A 20,482-nucleotide genomic window follows, 5' to 3' on the forward strand; every position below is an offset into this window, starting at 1 on the left:
GCCATCCGGGTACTGGCGTCACGTCTTTGTACAGGTGTCACAAAGCACTCACCGGTGTCTCGTGAAATGCCTCATGCCTCCGAATATCCACTGTTGAGGCAGCATCCGTCCCACATGACTTTTCCTCTGTACAAAGAGGCTCTCGTCGACTTCAACGATTTTCCCTGGACCACCAATACGGCGTTGGCGCTGTGACATTAGGTCCACGGTGCAGGCCTCCCACATCATTATTATAGAGCACCATTGTTTTATTTGCTAACTTAAGTTGTCGCTCACAGAAACTGATACTTGTGAGCTCCTGTGCCCATGAATAAATTAACAGTATCAGCGTCAGGAAAGGTAATCGGGAACCAATGTGCCACACGGAGGCTCACCTTCTTCCGACACGTTTTAACATAGCAGCTCCACTTGCACTCCTTCATACTTAAGCGCATTGGGTGTCCATTAACACAATTTTTTGTCACTGGCTGCAAATGGTGCTGCTGGAAGAAAACCACTGCCTCCTCCTCTGTCTGCGGCAACCATTATGCAGTCACTTCTCCTTCACCTCTGACTGAATCTGACAGGGAGCAGGAACACTATGCTACTCTGACTACGCTATCTACACAGCCCGCGCGAACACTACGCTGATTCTGACAGCGCCGTTACACTAACTGCATAACGGGTGCCGTGCTAATTAGAGATGAGCGGGTCCGGATCCCCGAGATCCGTCAGATCAGAATCCCGGGATCTGGGTCAGGATCCGAGGCGGCTCGGGAGTTCCCGCCTCAATTCCGGACCGAAAACGAGGCAAAACGTCATCATTGTGCTTCTCACGGGAGCGGGATCTTATAAAAGACGCACGCGCGCCCCACCATCTTCACTCCAATCTTGGAGAGGGAAGAGGGTGGTTAAGAAGCTCCGTGTGCCCTGTGCTGTGCTCCATGCTGTGCTGTGCTCCGTGACCTGCCCTGTGCCCTCACTGCCCTGTGCTCTGTGCACTGTGTTGTAGACTTGTATTGAGTGAGAGTCAGTGACTGTTTATAGGCCTGAGCCCTGTAGTGTGATTTAACTAACTAGGTGCTGCAGTGCTCACACGCAGGGGCTGCAGTGTCCACTGTCCAGGGGCTGTCCTGTGGCCCGTGCCCTGTTGTGATTTATTTAGCCCTAAGCCCTGTGTTGTGATTTATTTAGCCCTGAGTTGTGTGATTTAACTAACTCAGTGCTGCAGTGCTCACACGCAGGGGCTGCAGTGCTGCTGAGTAGTACACTGTGTACAGGGGCTGCAGTAATACAAGGGGCTGTGTCCAGTGTGACGGCCTATATCCATTGTCCAGTGTCACGAGTCATGACATATCCTGTGTCCAGTGTGACGACATATATCCTGTGTCCAGTGTGACGGCATATATCCAGTGTCCAGTGTGACAGATATATCCATTGTCCAGTGTGACGACATATATCCTATATCCAGTGTGACGGCATATATCCAGTGTCCAGTGTGACATCTAACCATTGTGTGACGGCATATATCCAGTGTCCAGCGTGACATATATCCATTGTCCAGTGTGACGACATATATCCTGTGTCCAGTGTGACTACATATATCCAGTGTGACATCTAACCATTGTGTGACGGCATATATCCTGTGTCCAGCATGACATATATCCTGTGTCCAGTGTGACGACATATATCCAGTCTCCAGTGTGACAACATATATCCTGTGTCCAGTGTGACGACATATATCCTGTGTCCAGTGTGACGACATATATCCAGTGTCCAGTGTGACATGTAACCATTGTGTGACGGCATATATCCTGTGTCCAGCATGACATATATCCATTGTCCAGTGTGACGACATATATCCATTGTCCAGTGTGACGACATATATCCTGTGTCCAGCGTGACATATATCCATTGTCCAGTGTGACGACATATATCCTGTGTCCAGTGTGACTACATATATCCAGTGTCCAGTGTGACATCTAACCATTGTGTGACGGCATATATCCTGTGTCCAGTGTGACGACATATATCCTGTGTCCAGTGTGACGACATATATCCAGTGTCCAGTGTGACATGTAACCATTGTGTGACGGCATATATCCTGTGTCCAGCATGACATATATCCATTGTCCAGTGTGACGACATATATCCATTGTCCAGTGTGACGACATATATCCTGTGTCCAGCGTGACATATATCCATTGTCCAGTGTGACGACATATATCCTGTGTCCAGTGTGACGACATATATCCAGTCTCCAGTGTGACGACATATATCCTGTGTCCAGTGTGACATGTAACCATTGTGTGCCGGCATATATCCTGTGTCCAGCGTGACATATATCCATTGTCCAGTGTGACGACATATATCCTGTGTCCAGTGTGACATGTAACCATTGTGTGACGGCATATATCCTGTGTCCAGCGTGACATATATCCATTGTCCAGTGTGACGACATATATCCTGTGTCCAGTGTGACGACATATATCCAGTGTCCAGTGTGACATATATCCTGTGTCCAGTGTGACGACCTATATCCTGTGTCCAGTGTGACATGTAACCATTGTGTGACGGCATATATCCTGTGTCCAGCATGACATGTAACCATTGTGTGACGGCATATATCCTGTGTCCAGCAAGTATGTCCTCATGGACATCCATGGTCTTATCCATTCCTATCGTACTTATTTTTTGGATGAGATGTCCAGGATGGATGGCTGGGTGGGTGGGAGAGCCCCAGCTAATCTAATATTTTTTTGGGATATGATGGATGAATGGAGGTGAGAGGAAGTCCAAACAGCTGGGGATGGTCATCCAATTAGACCGAGTGTGCGGCTTCGGGAGGGACACACGTGAAGTTGTGAAGTGGTGAGGGAGGTAAGGGAACACACGCCTAGCCAGTCATATCAAACGAATTAACCTTAGCGGTAAATCGGGTGACAGATGTCGCAGTATGATAGACCTCACAACCTAGATAGGGGTCTATAAGGGTAGACTAGATAGGGATCTCCAAACCAGGGGTCTTAGAGACGTGGAGGAACTCGGTTATCTGCCACCAATTACCCCCCTCCCCTCCACCCATTAGGTGATGGATAAGGAGGCAACTGGTAATGTTTCCAGAGTTCATCAACCTGATCACGACAGATAGGGGTCTTATTAGATTTTAAACTGATCAGAACAGATAAACACTTGCCGCAGGTTAGAAGTCAGTCTCTGCACAGACCGGCGGCTGCGCAGGAAACTCATACAGGGGAAATTGGCCCAACTACAGTAAATGAAAACAATTCTGTGAGCTGTGAAGTGATCAAAATTGACTAGAAATGACTGGAAACTAATGTTATTGAGCTTAATAACACTTTAGGGGCAAAAACAGGCCCAAATTCTGTTATTTTAGCAATTTTTAGCATTTTTAAAAAAAAAATCCAGATCCAAAACCCGCAAGGGTGGTTTTACCAAAACCAATCCAGATCCAAAACACGAAGGGAGATCCAGATCCAAAACCCGAAAAAGTGCCCGCCGCTCATGTATAGTGCTAATATACAAGTACCATATTAACTTGTAAGATCGCACGGCACGAAAACATGCCATGCAATGCGATTTCACTACGCCTGCGTACGTATGTTAATTGGGCGCCCTGCAAATACACAAGTACCCTTTTTTTATATGTACAAATGTATAATAGTCTGCATTGATCGATTTATGTATTTTCAATGTTTTTAAGTAGGATATACAGTACTGCAGCAACAGATATGATCAGCCGCTCCTTAAAGGTTTCAGAAGAGAAACAAGGCACGGTATACAGTGTAAGGTAAACTTGTAGTCACTTGGAATATCACTCTGAGGAAGACCATTCTTGAAATGCATTGGTAAAAGGAGTATTCTTGGTTGCTTAAGGAACATTGGTGTCTGACATTTTTCAAACACAGTCTGTGACATAACAGGTAGGAGCTGATTGGCTGACTGTTTATCACTCTCCATTGTATCACGTTTGAATCAATTCTAGATTTTGGCACCCCAAAAACTTAAAGGGACAGCTAGCACTGAAGGCGCCACAAAAAAGGGTTGTGGTCTTGCAAGGAAGGGGCATGGCTAAACAAGATTTCCCACGAGAGATAGTTGGTGACAGGGATATATTGGGTGACTTGCTGGGGAGACAGGGAGATAGCTGGTGACTGGCGAGGCTGGGGTGATTAAAGGAATTATATATACCGTTAGATCGCGATCAAACTTTTGGCCACCCCTGCCCTAGGGCATGAAGGGCAGGGGTAGGGCATGAATTACCGCCTGTCGGCACGTCAGCTCATAGAGACGTGAAAAACTCATGTTGACCTTTTGACTGTCAACCTAGCAATTTGTGACCTTAGCCATGTCGACCTAATGACCATATATTTTCATGTCAGTGGTAAGGCGTATTAGAATGCAGAAGAGCAGGTGACATACCTCCTAGGGAGAACTGATCAGCCTTCAAAACAGAAAAGGTTTCTGTTGCTGGCCACACATCAGACCAACTTTCCTCCAACCATCCAACTAGTTGCTTGGAAGGAATAAAATGATGGTACTGGATGGGCGCAAATGTAATATTTACTTCAGAAATTTGCTCCCAAAATCTGGAAAAGGACAAAAACTGTCGCTCGGACGCGGTACTGTAGTTGAACCTGTTTGATTTAAACAATTTTACTGAATGTTTTTGTCCATTTCCCTGGGTTTGTGAGCACATTTCTGATTGTCCTTTGCTCCCATCCATTACCATATTTGTATTCCATCCAACAACTAGTTGGGAGGTTGGAGGAAAGTTGGTCTGATGTGTGGCCAGCATTAGTCAGTGGTTCCCAATTGTGGTCTTGAAGGCACCCCAAACAGTCTAGACTTTAAGGATCTCTATGCTTAGGTACAGGAGGCTTAAATAACTCCATTATATTATGCCATCTAGGCATAGGCAAGGATATCCCTAAAACCTGGACTGTTGTAGTTCCTTGTGGACTGGATTTAGGAACCACTGTTCTCTGTTAATGGGGTCGATCCTATTAACCCCGAAGGGTGAGAGTTGCCGTTCGGATGCCGATTTCACGCTGAAAACGGCCCCCAAATTAACACTAACTCGCACCATTTGCAGGGCCAAATTCAATGAAATGTGCTCGAACCCCTATGGAGGTGTGAGCACTTTTCAGTGTATTCGGACAGATGTAAAGTGTGCCGGGTGTTGTGATTCGGTGAATCAGCTGCACCCTTCGGGGTTAATAGGATCGACCCCCCTAATGTCTTTTTTTCTTTACTTTTACCTAGAAATGTTCCCTGCGCATGCCTTATGTGGAAACACTGCAGCAAAATACTGTGACTTAATATTCTGCACACATTAGTTTATTTTGCCATTTAAGACAATGACATTAATTACATACTATGCATACCATACTTGCCTTCCTTATACCAAACTTGCCTACCTGACCGTCTCCAGGAGGGACACAATGCTCTGTTCCTGGACTTCCCTGGTAATGTATGATTGCCCTCATCTCTGGTGAAACACCTTTTCTATCCATTAACTAGCTCTCCACAGGTGATGATAATCATACATTACCAGGGAAGTCCAGCAGCAGAGCATTTTCTCCCTCATGGAGATGGTGTGGTAGGCAAGTATGACTTAAGGTGCTCATACACGCACCGATTTTTGTGTGCTGTGCGTTTTGTACTTCAAGCTGCCATGCTATTTTCGCATTTGAAGTGGATGCGATGTGATGTACTGTACTTTGCGGATGAGATGCGATTTTAGCCACTTTTTTTTTTTTAAGTTAATAGGTAGTAATGGACATCGCATCGCATGTACTCCTGTACTGATGCGATACAATGAAGCACAAAAAGTACTGCCTGCAGATACGGTATGTGCTTTACAATATTGTACCCGTGGGGACGCGCATCGCATCCCCGCAGGTACACTGTGTGATTATCGCACATGCGATGCGTTTTGTACTTACGATAATCGCAGTGTGTATGGGCACCTTTTATACTCTTGAAACTTGAATTATCAATTAGCAGTTTTAACGACCAGGGAAGACTCTCCACACAATTTAACACATCTGAACACACTCAATACTTCTAATTTAGGTGTTAGTGTCTCTTTAAATTTGCAAATGGTGACACCTAGTGTCAGAGGCATGCATTTCTAATAGCATTTTTGCTCTTTTGTACAGCAAATGTAAATACCATGCCTGTATTGGGAAATAGATGAGTTTATTTCACATTGAAAAACTCAATTATACATTTTTACAAACGTGTCAGTGGAATGCTATGTTCTGATAATTATGTTAAGACTGATGACGTGTTGTGCAATGTGGGGGTGTGACACGGCTGTCCAGGTGCATTAACAAGAGTAGGTGGAGCTACAAACAGGTTTACACACAGAGCAGTTAGCAGTCCCAGTAGGCAGAGTCACCTGTGCTCCACGACAGGTAAGTGTCCAGCTTAGCACGTTTCAGGTGTTCTGCTGTAATTACGTGGCCTTGTATTACTGACATTCTGTCATTGTTCTGGCCTTAACGTTAATCTGGCATATGCGTACTGCTTATTTTAATGTTCTGCTGCAGATCTCTATTGAATTAGACTTTACACTGTTCTTTTTAGAGACGTGCTGAAATCAGAGTAAATCAGAGCCTGCACATCTCTAGTTCTTTTTAATGCGTGAAGTGGCAGTGGGGTCTGCGAGATTAGAATCTCTGAATAGCGTGGCCTGACCATCCTTTTATTACCGTAGTAAATAAATGACAGTCATTATTATTATTATTATTATTTTATTATTTATAGATAGGAATGGCTGGATGCGTAGCCTGTGCTCTCCCAGGGCAGAGATCATTTTAGTAACTGATTAAACTAAACTGTGTTGTTTGCAGTATCTTGGGTCCCTTTTATCATCATCTGCATTTCTTATTAAAGTGTTGCTACTAATTAAATCTATGCTAACCTCATTAACCTCAGAGGTTAGCGTTGAATCCTATTATTCCCACAAAAACACACGTTTCCAATTAGTTAATATAAATAATAATGAGCCTTGTTTCTCTGTGGAGGTATTGAATTAGCCCCAAATATTTTAACGGGTGTAAAAAAAAAAAAACAGGAGTAGTATAGAGCTTTTTTTTTTGCTTTGGGCTATTCAGTTAAAGACAGGGTTTTTTTTGTGCCCATCAAATGTTCTAGTATTTGGGTGAAAACACATAGGGGTATATTCAGTGCGGTTTTGGTGAGTAATGCCTATTGCTCGCCATCATAGCCCGCCCTCAGTATTCAACACATCCCCTGCACTCGCCGTTTCCACCTCACTGTTTCTAAAAATCTAAGTAGAAACAGCGAATGCGGCCATCGAAATGGCGAGGCTCACGGCTTTATGTAGTGGGCTCGCTGCATTAGGTGCTAACCTCGCCATTCGGGGGAACATAGAGTAGGGCAAGGAGCTTAAATGGTGAGGATGGCTTGGTTTTCGGTGATCCTCGCTGAAAACAAGACATCCTCACCATAAAACCCCCCTCCCTGCTCACATTAATATACCCCATAGAATCCATGATCAGTTCACAGACCTACAGATGCTTCCACATAAATCTATCCTCCGTGTGCTAAAAGTCATGTTACACATAATGGCCTTTATTTAGATCTGATTGCAGTACAAATTTGTTTGGAAAAATGGGCAAAACCATGTGCACTGCAGGTGGGGCAGATGTTACATGTGCAGAGAGAGTTAGATTTGTGTGTTATTTCGTTTCTTTTTTTTTTTAAATTGAGTGATTTTTTTATTGTACAAATTGTTAGAAAGCATAAAACATGTACAGTTTCGGTATAACAACCAAACAGTGTTTACAGATGGTTTGCAAGGCAGAGAAATACAAGCTATAATAAAGCTTTTTCGTATATAACTTGGTGTAGTCTCTGTCAGTCCTTTGAGATCAGATATGTATCTGGGTACACGTATGGATAAATCTATGCTTTATACATAGGAAACAGCACACATGTAGAAATTTTCATTTTAACAGTTTAACAAGAACTTAACTAGCTAACTTAACACTACACCCACCCCCCATCCCCCTACACAAAAAGAGAAAAGAAAGGAGAGAGAGAAAGAGAGAGAAGAAAAAAAAAAAAAAAACCGACTGTGACAATAAAGGACTAAGTTCAGTTCATGGTGCTGTCTGAGACGGAGGCATACAGCATTAGTGTTTTAGGAACGACCCTATTGTGGTGGTGAGGCCCAGTCCAATAAGTAAATGCGGATGGTCTACATGTATCGTGACATACAGAGGTAAGTACACTTGCAGATATACATATTAACATAGATATATATAAATATAGGCTCCCCCATAGCTGGAGTCAAGGATTAGGGATGTTGGGCCTGATGTCGACGGCTGTGGCAAATCTAGAGGAGGTCCATCTGCTCCATTTGTTATAGTAAGAAGTGAGTGAACCCCTGGCTTTGAAGGTGAATCTCTCATGCCCCGAAACCTCGTTCACGAGAGCCCTCCAGTTGTATATATTTGGGAATGTAGGGTCAAACCATTTCCTGGCAATGAGAACCTTGGCCAGAGTTGTTAAGCATAGGACATATTTATAGATTGGAGGTGAGAGTGATTCCTCTAGGTCAAGAGCAAACATACAGTATTTAGGAGCGATGGGAGGGACTGATGGTTCAGTAGTGATTATATCAATCCAAACAGCCTCCCAAAAGCTGTACACCTGTGGGCAGAGCCATAACATGTGCCAGAAGTCTGCACCGGGTGAGGCACATCTGGGGCAGCTGTCGTCTGATCTGAGTCCCGCTCTGTGCATGGAAACTGGAGAGCGATAGGCTCTATGAAGAATATAGAAAGAGATCTGCTGGTATTTAAGACATGGGGTGGTGTGCTTGACCGATTCCAAAATCTGACTCCACTGCTCTGCATCTAGGGTTCCAATGTTAGGCTCCCATTTACCCCTAAGGGAGTCCAGGCTATCAATATCTATCTGTCTGCTAAGATTATTATATATAGTAGATATCTGACCCTTGGTGTTTAGGTTTTTTAATAGTATTTTAATCGGAGAGTCGGAAGTGGAGGGAGGGGAGTTAGGAAATTGAGCCCTGGCAGCATGTCGGAGTTGTAGAAATCGGTAGAAGAGCCTGTTTGACAGCTGATGCTCCTCTGCCAGCTGCTGGAATGATTTAAGGGACCCAGCCAGGAACAGCTGGGAGATTGATGTAAGACCCACACTGAGCCAGAAGCCGTCCCTAGATAGCTGCCTAAACTCTGGGAATGTCTTATTGTACCATAGGGGGGTCTCCGAGTCCATGCCCCTCCAGTTCCATAATTTATGGGTTTGACGCCACACCAGCAGCGCCTGTCTGAAGAGAGGAGAGAGAGTAGGACTGAAAGGGAAAGAGAGAAGAAATTGCGTGGGGGGAAGGCGGGACCCCACACACTCGGCATAGGAGCACTCAAAGGTGGAACCGCAGCGTCCCAAGATCCAATCTGATAGATGCATCAGTTGGGCTGCTAGATAGTAGGCCTGGAGGTTGGGAAGACCCAGCCCCCCATCAACTCTGGGCTTGACCAGTGTCCTAAGGGCTATTCTAGGCGGCTTGCTCCCCCAAATAAAGGATGATATTAAGCTATTTATGGCCGTAAAGACATGCTTAGGGATGTATACTGGGGAGTGCTGGAGCAGATACAGGTACTTGGGAAGTATCGTCATTTTTATTAAGTTGACGCGGCCCATGACAATAAGAGGAAGTTTCTTCCACTGGCGAACCCGCCCCTTAAACTGAGTAGTAATGGTGTCTATGTTGAGTGGTACAAACTCCGTCACTTTAGGGGTTATCCATACTCCCAGGTATTTAAATTTGAGGACCCATTGCAGAGGGGAGGAGGGTATCAATTCACTCGGAATTACACCTGAAAGAGGCATAATGCTTGACTTACCCCAGTTTATGAGAAGGCCAGAGAATGAGCCGAATCTCTCAACAATTCGCAGGACCGCCTCAAGGGAAGCTCCGGCGTCATCAAGGAAAAGGAGAGTGTCGTCAGCATAAAGAGCGACGACATCCTCCCTATTACCTATAGAGACGCCGCGGACAGCCGGGGTGGTGCGGAGAACAATAGCCAAGGGCTCTATCGCCAGGGCAAATAGGGCAGGGGAGAGGGGGCACCCCTGTCTAGTCCCTCTGCCAAGTGGGAATGCATGGGTCACATAGCCGTTAACCGAAATACGGGCCATCGGGGAGGAGTATAGTAGCCTTATCCAACTGATAAAATTAGGGCCAAAGGCAAAGGAGCGTAGGACCTCCCATAGGTAGCTCCATTCCACAGAGTCGAAGGCCTTGGCAGCGTCAAGCGACACTACCACTGCCCCCGACCCACAGTTTGTATCTCGCTGTAAATGACAGAAGAGTCGCCTGAGGTTACGGGTAGTGGAGCGGCCAGGCATAAAGCCTGACTGGTCCTCGTGTATAACGGAAGTGACCACTGCATTCAGTCTGGTAGCAAGGATTTTTGCTAGTATTTTAACATCGGTTGAGAGGAGCGAGATGGGACGGTACGAGTCCGGGAGGGAGGGGTCCTTTCCAGGCTTTGGAATTACAACTATAACTGCCTCTGACATGGAAGGGGGGAGGCCCCCAACCCTTCTGAGGTCAGTGTATAGCTGGAGTAAATAAGGGACAAAATAATCTTTATGCTTTTTATACACCTCAATCGGTATGCCATCACTACCGGGGGCTTTCTTGTTAGGGAAGGAGGCAATTGCGGTCTCAATCTCTAAAGTAGTGATATCTGCTTCCAAGAGGTCTACAGACTGTCGGGAGAGAGTGGGTATGTTTATCCCTGATAGATACTGCTCCAGTTGGCCAGAGGTGTAGGTCGCCCGGGACGTGTACAACGAGGAGTAGAATGATAAGAAGGTTTGAGCAATTTCAGGGGTGGTATGGTATTCCACTCCCCCAGAGTCGCATATCTTTTGGACAGAATTAGTTGATCTTTCGTCTCGGGCGAGATACGCCAAGTAGCCGCCTCCCGCATCTGACTGGGCATATCTAGCATGTGCAGAGAACAGGAGCCCACGCTTAGACTTGTCAAGTAGGTAGTCCGTCCAGAGCCTGCGCGCTCCATCCCATCTCACTCCATCCTCCAACAGACCCGAGCTCAGGTATGTGGCCTCGTGTTGAGAGCATGCAAGTTCTAATTTTGACTCCTCCTCCCTGCTGGCTTTTTTAATGTTAGCTATGCGTTTTATGAGGGAACCCCTGATAACGGTCTTGAACGTGTCGTGACGGATGTGGGGGTCCGTACATGACGCATTATGTTCCTGAAAATCTGACCACTCCCCGAGTAGCGCATCACTGTCAGCCATCAAGGTGAGCCAGAAGGGGTTTAGCTTCCAGGTACTGGCACCCCTGGAGGGCATCAGGTCCAAAACTATCACCATGGGGGAATGATCCGATATCCCGCTCTGTAGATAGTCAACTAGATTAGTTTTATGTATAAGGTCTGGAGAGATCAGCGTAAGATCTATTCTGGAAAAAGAGCGATGGCCAGCAGAGTAGCAGGAGAACTGCTTCTGATGTGGGTGTCTAAGTCGCCAGATGTCTATTAAGTTAAGTTCGTTGATCAGTTTAGCAAATGGCGTGGGAGAGGGAATAGGTGAAGGAGTGGGATTAGTTGCGCCCGTCCATCTGTCTAGGGTATTATCTAAAATATTATTAAAGTCCCCAATACTGACAGTCGGCACAGATGGGAAGGAAGCCAGGAAGGATACTGCCCTTCTAAGTACGTCATTGCTATAGGGGGGGGGGGAACGTAGATGGCAAGTATGTTGAGGAGAACGTGGTTGACGTGGGCCCTCAGAAAAACATATCTGCCATGTTGATCTATTTGGTGATGTGTAAGGTGGAAGCCTATGGTTTTTTTGATTAGAATCGCCACACCCCTAGCATTGTTAGAAAAGGTGGAATGGAACATGTGGCCCACCCAAGGTTTCTTAAGTGACATAGTTCTTGTGCCAACCAGGTGAGTCTCTGAGAGACATGCTATATCCGCCCTATTCTTTTTAATCTCTGCAAGGACCAGGGAGCGCTTAACACGGTCGTTGAGGCCACGGACATTCCAGCCGAGTATGCGGAGCCCCGCTAGGTTATGGGTATGAGCCATAGTTGGAACCGATAGAGAAGGGCATAGAGATGGACAGAGGAGAATCAGAGGCGAGGGAGGAGGTTACATAGGGAAGGGGGACATACGTAGATACATGTAATCTGTTTCCTGTTGAGGTGGGACTTGGCAGCAGCAGCCAGCGGGGAGTTGACTCTACGCTAGTACAGTAGGTTAGTTTGCACATTATAATATAGTCATTCCTGTCAAAAAACACAGTCAGCACCAACTTAACTTTAAACAAAAACATAGTTAGAGAATAAAAAAGAAAAACCCGCAACATTACCCCCCACCCGGTATACCTATCTAACATTAGATATACTTTGGATCCCGAACAACCAAAAGGAAAGAAGGGGTTACCCAACTATAGCTAAACTTTGTATACCCAGAGGTATAGACCAGTAGTCGCCTATAGACAGATAACTATTTCCCAGCATTGAGCTCCATTCAAAAAAAAAAAAAAACACATTTCCTGCACATTAAACCGCACAAACACATTGCAGCCTGAAAATAGAAACGCATGGATTACCCCCGGACCTAAGGGAAATAAACAAGAGAAACAACATTTTGCCAAAGGGCCAAATATTCTCCTGGATGCAACAGTAGAACCATCATGCTCACGTGGGTAGCATCAGGGTGGGCCCCGCGGCCTGCAATCCAGCCATTGTTCAGCATCCCGAGGGGTGTTGAAGAAGTGGGAGTTGCCGTCAACCACCACCCTCAATCGTGCCTGGAAGAGCATTGAATACTGGATTTGCTGCTCCCGAAGTTTTCTTTTGATCTGAAGAAATTGGGCACGAGTTTTTTGAACGTCCGCTGCAAAATCTGGATATGCTGCCACAACTTGGTTGTCACACTTCAAAGGGCCCTGTAGACGGGCCAGGCGGAGGACAGCGTCTCTGTCTCTATAGTGGAGGAAGCGAGCAATAAATGTACGCGGGGGGGCACCCGGCGGGGGAGCCCTAACAGGGATGCGATGGGCCCTTTCCACAGCAAAATGCTGGCTGAATTCACCGCCAGGAAACAGGTTTAGGAGCCACCCCTCCAGGAACTTCTCTGGGGAGGATCCCTCCGCCCGCTCAGGGAGGCCAACAAAACGGACATTGTTCCGGCGCAGGCGCCCCTCCATGTCCGACAATTTAGATTTGACCTCTGACATCTGGGTGGTAAGGTCGGCAACTGCAGATTTAAGGGGATTAGTTGTGTCCTCCAGGTCGGATATACGGTGTTCCGCCTCTCCCACCCTCTCTCTTATTTTTTGCATATCATGTCGAAGCAGGGAAATATCCGAGCGCACCTGGCCAATCTCACCAGTGACTCTCTGTTCGGACGCCGTTATAGCTAAGAGGATCTGTTGAGTAGACTGAATTGAGCTTTCAGCGTCAGGTGCGTCGACCTCTGACTGAGGGGGCGAAGGGGAGGGAGAGGTCTGGGAGGACTGCGTGGAGGATGAAGGCTGGGTTCCACGCGCAAACTTTTCCAGCTTAGCTGCAGCAGACGCTGCATTCGTTTTCCCCATGCTGAGCAGCCTTGTCTTTTACCAAGGCAAATCCCAGGCCTGATGTGAGTTGCAGGGGGGACCAAGGGTAGGGAGACCAGCCTAGGAGTAGCTTCAGAGGCTTCCAGACTGCAAGGAGATGCTGTTATGCTGAGGGGGGGGGGACACGCTCTGGATTTATGAGCTGGCTGCGGGGCACTTAGAGATAGAGCCCTTATCTGGGCAGTACAGTCAGGATATATATAGTCCGGCACTGTAAGAAGAAATGGAGGCCTGAGGCAGGGGGAGAGGATGGCAGCAGGCTCAGTAGCCAGAAAGACAAAAGTGGAGGCCTGAGGCAGGGGGAAAGGATGGCGGCAGGCCCAGCAGCCAGGTCTCAGTGCACTCACCCCCGCTATATGTTACAGGAGCTCCGGAGGCTCCGTGCGCGGCGAGCAGGACTTCCAGGCAGGTGATTGCAGCCAATGGGGGATCGCTGCCTCCCGCTGGGTGGTCGGGTGGAAGGCGCGAGTACCCCGCGTCCAGCCAGCCGCTCCAATTACACGTGAGCGGGGGGACGGGAGCCGGAGTCCAGCTCAGCGCCGCGGGGCTCACCTTCCGTGTCGGGTGCTGCTGCAGGGGAGAGTCGGGTGATGGCAGGACCGTACAGGGGCTGCTCAAGCCAGCTAGCCCGCGCTCCCAGGTCACCAAAATGGCGGCGGGTCCTCTCCAGCCCCGGATCGTGTCCAAGTTTACGCAGCGTTCCAGGGGCAGGTATGTGAATAATTCGGGCGGCAAACGGACGGCTGATGGCAGGGGGTGTTCAGGCAGGGTGTAGGCAGGTGCTGGTGAATATTCCAGTGCAGGAATAAGGATTTTGCAAGCGGATGGACGGAGAGCTCAGAGAGTCTGCTACCTCTCACATGCTCGGCCAAGCCACGCCCCGTGTGTTATTTCGTTTCTGTGCAGGGTAAATACTGGCTGCATTATTTTTACACTGCAATTTAAATTTCAGTTTCTACACACCCCACCCAAATATAACTCTCTCTGCACATGTTAAATCTGCCCCCCCCCGTGCAGTGCACATGGTTTTGCCCATTTTCCAAACAAATTTGTACTGCAATCAGATCTGAATAAGGGCCAATGCGTGAGCACCGTGCTTCTTTTTGTGCAACTTTTTCTATTAACATGCCTCTTATTCGCAAAGTGATGTCATCAGCTTCTGCTGATTAAAATAATTGCCATGTCTTGATTCTGTATATGACTGCAGCTGTATCTGCATAAGGAATGCCATGTTATAGTGTTTACTTATACCTCTTTCACACCAGAAATGCAGAGACAAACCCGGGAATTAAATTCCAGGGACATGCAGGGACATTCCCGGGTTGGGACCCATTCACACATGCTTTTGAAGCAGAGACAACCCGGGTCAGCACCTTTTACACTGAACCCGGGATGACCCTGCTTTTCTATGAGAATAGCATTGAAAATGGCCTTTTTTAGGCTCACATTAGATTATTGATTATTATTAATTAAGACACAAAACATTTGGGTACTTATGTATTATCTGGACTCCCATGTTAAATGCACCCCATTTTTTCATACCCCTACTATCCAACTACGCATGGAGTTGATTTTCTATAGTGCGGCGAGGGGACGCGGTCTCATAAGAAAAACGGGAGTCCAGATATTACATAAGTACCAACATTTGTAGTGTTTCAGCCTTTGTTTACTTGTATAAAACAAATTAAAAGGCATATAAAAGCATCTTCCCCTCTAATGATTAAGAGCTCCCTCACCTCCTCATTTGTCCAAGACATGGCACACATTGCAGGCTTTCAGGGGGATAAAACGCACTTCTGGGGTCTGTGGTGCCACAGAACATGCACAGTGTCTCCCTGCATGCTGTATGCTGTCTCTGGGCGTGTCTGTGAGTGTTCACCACAACAGGAAGTTGCCCTGCTAGCAAATCAGCACTAGCAGAGGCAACACGGGAAGCAGGGACATGTCCCTGCACCTTTCACACCAGCCAGTAACCCTGGAAGGACCCGGGAGCAACCCTGCTACCTAGCAGGGTTGAATTGCCGGCAAATTAACCCGGGAATTTGTCCCTGGAACCTTTCACACCAGAGCTAGGTCCGGGTTGTTCCCGGACCCAACCCGGGAATTTAGGCTGGTGTGAAACGAGTATAAGAAAATTCTGTAAGGTAGCATTTGACAAGAAAATAAATGCTACACCTCTCACGTGCATTAACTTACCTACAATTCCCTGGTGCACAGTTGTACACTGTCTCCATATATTCTCCAATCTTTAGGCTGAATACACACTTAAATATTTATGTGTCTAGTGGGAACAAAAACCTAGAAATATAAATACGCAAATTACTATTAACCATTCGCTCCCAAACAGACTAAAAACAATAGCTTGGATGAAATTGTTAAACCAAATTAATTAAGCCAATTTGTCTACTATTGTATGTTTTCCAGCGTTTCAGGGCAATCCTTTGATTGTTGCTCCCATAAATTTCCAGATTTTTGTTTCCACCACCAAAAAGATTAGACACATAAATCTTTAGGTGTGTACCCAGCCGAATAAGCCCACCCCAATTTTGGAGCTCTTCACAAGTCCATGTCCCTGACCCAATCCCATTCTTTTATGCCAGGGCTGGGCAACACCGGCCCTCCAGATGTTGATGAACTACACATCCCAGCATGCCTTGCATCAGTTTCAGCATGGCCACATAGCAAAACTAATGCAAAGCATCCAGGGATGTGTAGTTCACTAACATCTGGAGGGCCGGTGTTGCCCAGCCCTGTTTTATGCTATACAGTACTACTTTTGGGTTGTGCCTAGAATACAAATGCTCATTAGTGGCCCAGCATATAACCAGTCCATTTACTATTATATAATATGCTGGCCATGCACTTCACCAACTTTAATCCAACTGGTTGGTTGGACTGAAAAGCTGGTACTGTATGGAGGCAAAGGACAATAAGCAATTTGCTTACAAACCCAGGAAAATTTGACAAAAACATTCAGCAAAATTGTTTAAATCAAACGGATTCAAGTACAGTAACTTGTCTGACCGACAGCTTTTGTCAGTTTCCAGATATTGGGGCAGATGTATCATAGCAGCGCTTATCGCGCCGCTATGATACTTCCTGCTTCGCCTCAATAACGAGGCGAAGCAGGAAGGGACATCGACAAGATGTATTAACATCTTGTCTGCCGAAGCGGGGGAGCGTTAACTCCCCCCTCCGGCGATGTCCCTTTCTGGAGATAGCGCATCAGTTAATACTGATGCGCTATCTCCTGTCCCCCGGCCGGCCGCACTGGGCATGCGCGAGATCTCGCAAAAACTGCGAGATCTCCAGCGCAGCCCAAGCCAGACGCAGGGCTAGCGTTGTCCCCATAGTGGGGGATAGGACAACGCTAGCCCTGAGCTGGCGAAGCGGCCGGGGCGAATTAACGCCTTGAAGGCTGTTAATACATCGCCCCGGCCGTTAATCCCTGGGGGGGATTGCAGGGACAGCCCCGCCGAGCGTAACTCGGCGGGCTGTCACTAGCGCACGTTAGGTGCGCTAGTAATACATTAGGGACAGACGTAATCCCCCCCAGTTAACCAGCGTTAAGTGCATTTTTGCACTTAATGCTGGTTAATACATCTGCCCCATAGGGAGCAAATTACTGAATTACAAATTACATTTTGTTCCCATCCAGCACTAGATTTTTATTTCATCCAACCAACTAGTTGGACGAAAGTTGGTCTAGTCTAGTCCCTTGATGGCTAACCTTGTCACTTCAGATGTTTTTAAACTACACATCCCAGCATGCTCTGCTTCAGTTTTGCTATTTTAGCCATGCTTACTCTGCAGAGCATGCTGGGATGTGTAGTTCAACAACAGCTGGAGTGTCAAGGTTAGCCATCAAGGCTCTAGTGTATGGCAAGCATTAGCTATAGGGGGAAATTCAGTTTGCTTCGGGTTTGGCTTGCAGCTAATTAATTGTTCCACGTTCTGAATAGCTGTTCAATCAATCAACCTTTTCCACACACAAAAACTCACTGATTCTGTGCAAAATGTCAAATTGAAACGTTTCCCAGCATGTTAAATGCAGGGGAGCATGGAATGCAAGTTTGCTATGAGGTAAATGCCTGGTCTGGGGATTACTGGGCATGGTTACCACAGCTATTAGAATCAGGCAGTGCAACCAATTAGTTACAGTATAAAGCAGAGATAGCTAACCTTGACACTCCAACTGTTGTTGAATTATACATCCCAGCATGCCCTGCATCAGCTTCAGCATGGCTAAATAGTAAAACTGTAGCAGGGCGTGCTGGGATGGATAGTTCAACAACAGCTGGAGTGGCAAGGTTAGCCATAACTGTTAATGAGTACACCCCATGGTTTATATGATTTCCCCCATAGAATAAAGATAATTGGTAGTAAGAAAACAACAGAAATAATGTGTTTCTGTGTAGAAACAGCTGAATGAAGGTGTGGCATATTAGATTGACACCAAAAGGTTCACATACACAGGGCTGAAACAAGTTGAAGAAAAATTGGTGTCAATGTCAACCCCTGCGCGCGCACACACACACACACACACACGCACACAATTAGTGTGCTGCTTCACCTGCCATGCTTCCAGGCAGATGCAATGCTCCACTATCGCTGCACTTGGCTCACTTTACCGTACCCAGTCCATGTGGGTGGTAATGTATGTTTATTAAATACAAGCGTTCCCAAAAGTTGGCTTTCTCATGTGTCCACTATATCCCTGATGGCCTTTTGTTTGTGTCAACCTTGTGGACATATTGACCTGTTGACCTAGACAGGGTCTATCAGCCATCTGGTTACCGGAAATATTGGTGAGGATGAAAACTGTAGATGAGTCAGTAAGTATCTCTAACGCTGTGTACACACGGGGGGTGATATTAAGCACGTATCGCTGGCAATATGGTCGCTGAGTAACCATATTGCCAGCGATTTGTTTGTGCTGCAGCGATAAATCGCCGGGTGTGCACTCCCATTTTCAGCCCCTAATGGTCGCAGGAGCCAGCTATTTCCCCCTGTGGCTCCACCAATCATTTCCTTGTCATCAGCAACCATCTCTGGTCACTGATGAAAATGGGACACTGAACAATATACTGCACCATGTGTACACCGCTTTAGAACAGGCATTCTCAATCTCCGTTCGCAAGGCACACCAACAGTGCAGGCTTTAGTGATATCCAGGCTTCAGTACAGATTGGTAAATTAAAATAGCGCTGGTAATGTCCCCAAGGTGATGGAAATAGGGGTCCAGACCCCCCCTTCCTGAGACCATGCCCACTTAGACCGTTGCCCCACCCTTTTTCGGACCAGCCACACTTTCAACACAGCAGATCCCGATTATGAACAAACAAAAGTTGGGAGGTGGCAGTCATAATTAATGCTTAGCAGCAGAAAAATATTTACTCTTATGTTGTGTACACACGGGGCAATTTGATTGCTCAGCAATTTTGGCTTCATATCTCTCAGCAATATATTAGTCCGTGTACTGTTTTCATCAGAGACCAGCAAACATGGGTTGTGGGCAGTCCTTCTGGAGGGGAATAAAAGGACAGGGGCCATTTTAATGCTCTGTGGCTAGTTTGTTTAGGTTATACCTGCTGACCATTGTAACATTGCTATTTTGCTTTGTATTTGGCTGGTATATGGTGGTTGGGTCGACACTATTAAGGTTGACATACATTGGGTCCACTGGCCTTAGATGGACACGTGGATATGATTGACATGGCTAAGGTCGACAGGGTCAAAAGATTGGTACTAGCATTAGGCTGACAATGGGAAGGTTGACAGTCAAAAGGTCGGCATGGGGTTTTCACCTTTTTGTTGAGCCGACATGTGCCAACAGGCACATGTCCTACCATCCACTACGGCCTGGAGGGAGATTATAATAGTGTACCAAGCATAGCAAAGCACCGGACCCGAAGCATGGCGAGCCATGTGAAGGGGACATGGTGCACTCTTCTGCTGTCCATGTTGACTGTCAACAGTCAAGAAAAACAAAACATGAGAAACCCATGTCAACCTGGCGACCTACTCCTTGTGTTGGCCTAATGACCCAATGAATGAAGACATTAGTTTGGTCGACCTAAAGATCCAAACCTGTGCCGATTCTCACATTACCCATTGATGTGGTCTGCAACTTGACTTGTTGAAACCTTGTGGTTATCCACCTTCCACATCAATGTGGAGTGGGAAATCCTGCACAAGTGTTGGTAATGTAATATTGTGTGCTAGGGTACCCATTTGGCCACCCAGGAGTTCACCCAGGAACCCTTACCTTTACCTTTTCACTGGAAAAACGAACGACAGAACATTTTTATTTTTCCTTTTATATATAAATTAACAAATTGGAAAATCTGGGTTCATTGAAATATACAAAGAGCAGAGTGCCTCTGGAGTCTACAAGGACTTTAGCAACATAAAGTACTGTATGAAATATCCTCCAAATAGTGGGTTACACTCAGGCCTGAAATCGCACTGCCAACATGATTTGGGGCCAAGTAGAAGGTGCATAACATTCCGAACAGTGTTTTTTGAAGAACACTAAGTACATGTCTTGTTGCAGCAGTCACTGGAATAAAAGATGTTCATGGTACCAGATCAATGGCTTATGAACAGGTCCCAACAGTTTTCAAACAACTTGCATTTAAAAAAAAAAATGCTAATTTAAAAAAATATTCACAACTTTTGAAAAGTGGGGTCCCGATCAGGAGTGTCTTCTGAACGCCGTATAGCTGAGAACAGTCCACTCGATGAGCTGGTGGTTTGGGTGAGGGGTTGGCTGGCACATGCCGGAAAGACACAGGGAAGCGTAAGAAGTAAA

The 20,482-nt window shown here is 46.5% G+C and overlaps 1 protein-coding gene across 4 annotated transcripts in view; it reads left to right on the forward strand.

The window, feature by feature from the left end:
• Nucleotides 1-6,310: 6,310 nt before the first annotated feature.
• Nucleotides 6,311-20,482, forward strand: part of GGACT (gamma-glutamylamine cyclotransferase) — a 54,607-nt gene continuing 40,435 nt past the window's right edge. For 3 of the 4 annotated variants that reach the window (XR_014469717.1, XR_014469716.1, XM_083168627.1), the window contains exon 1: nt 6,311-6,422. The gene's annotated coding sequence lies outside the window, so the exon portion shown is untranslated. The remainder of the gene's footprint in view (nt 6,423-20,482) is intronic. The other variant, XM_083168629.1, reaches the window with a different exon arrangement.

This window comes from Crinia signifera, chromosome 2 (genome assembly GCF_055691185.1).
Source record: "Crinia signifera chromosome 2, ASM5569118v1, whole genome shotgun sequence".
Taxonomy (NCBI): Eukaryota; Metazoa; Chordata; class Amphibia; order Anura; family Myobatrachidae; genus Crinia; species Crinia signifera.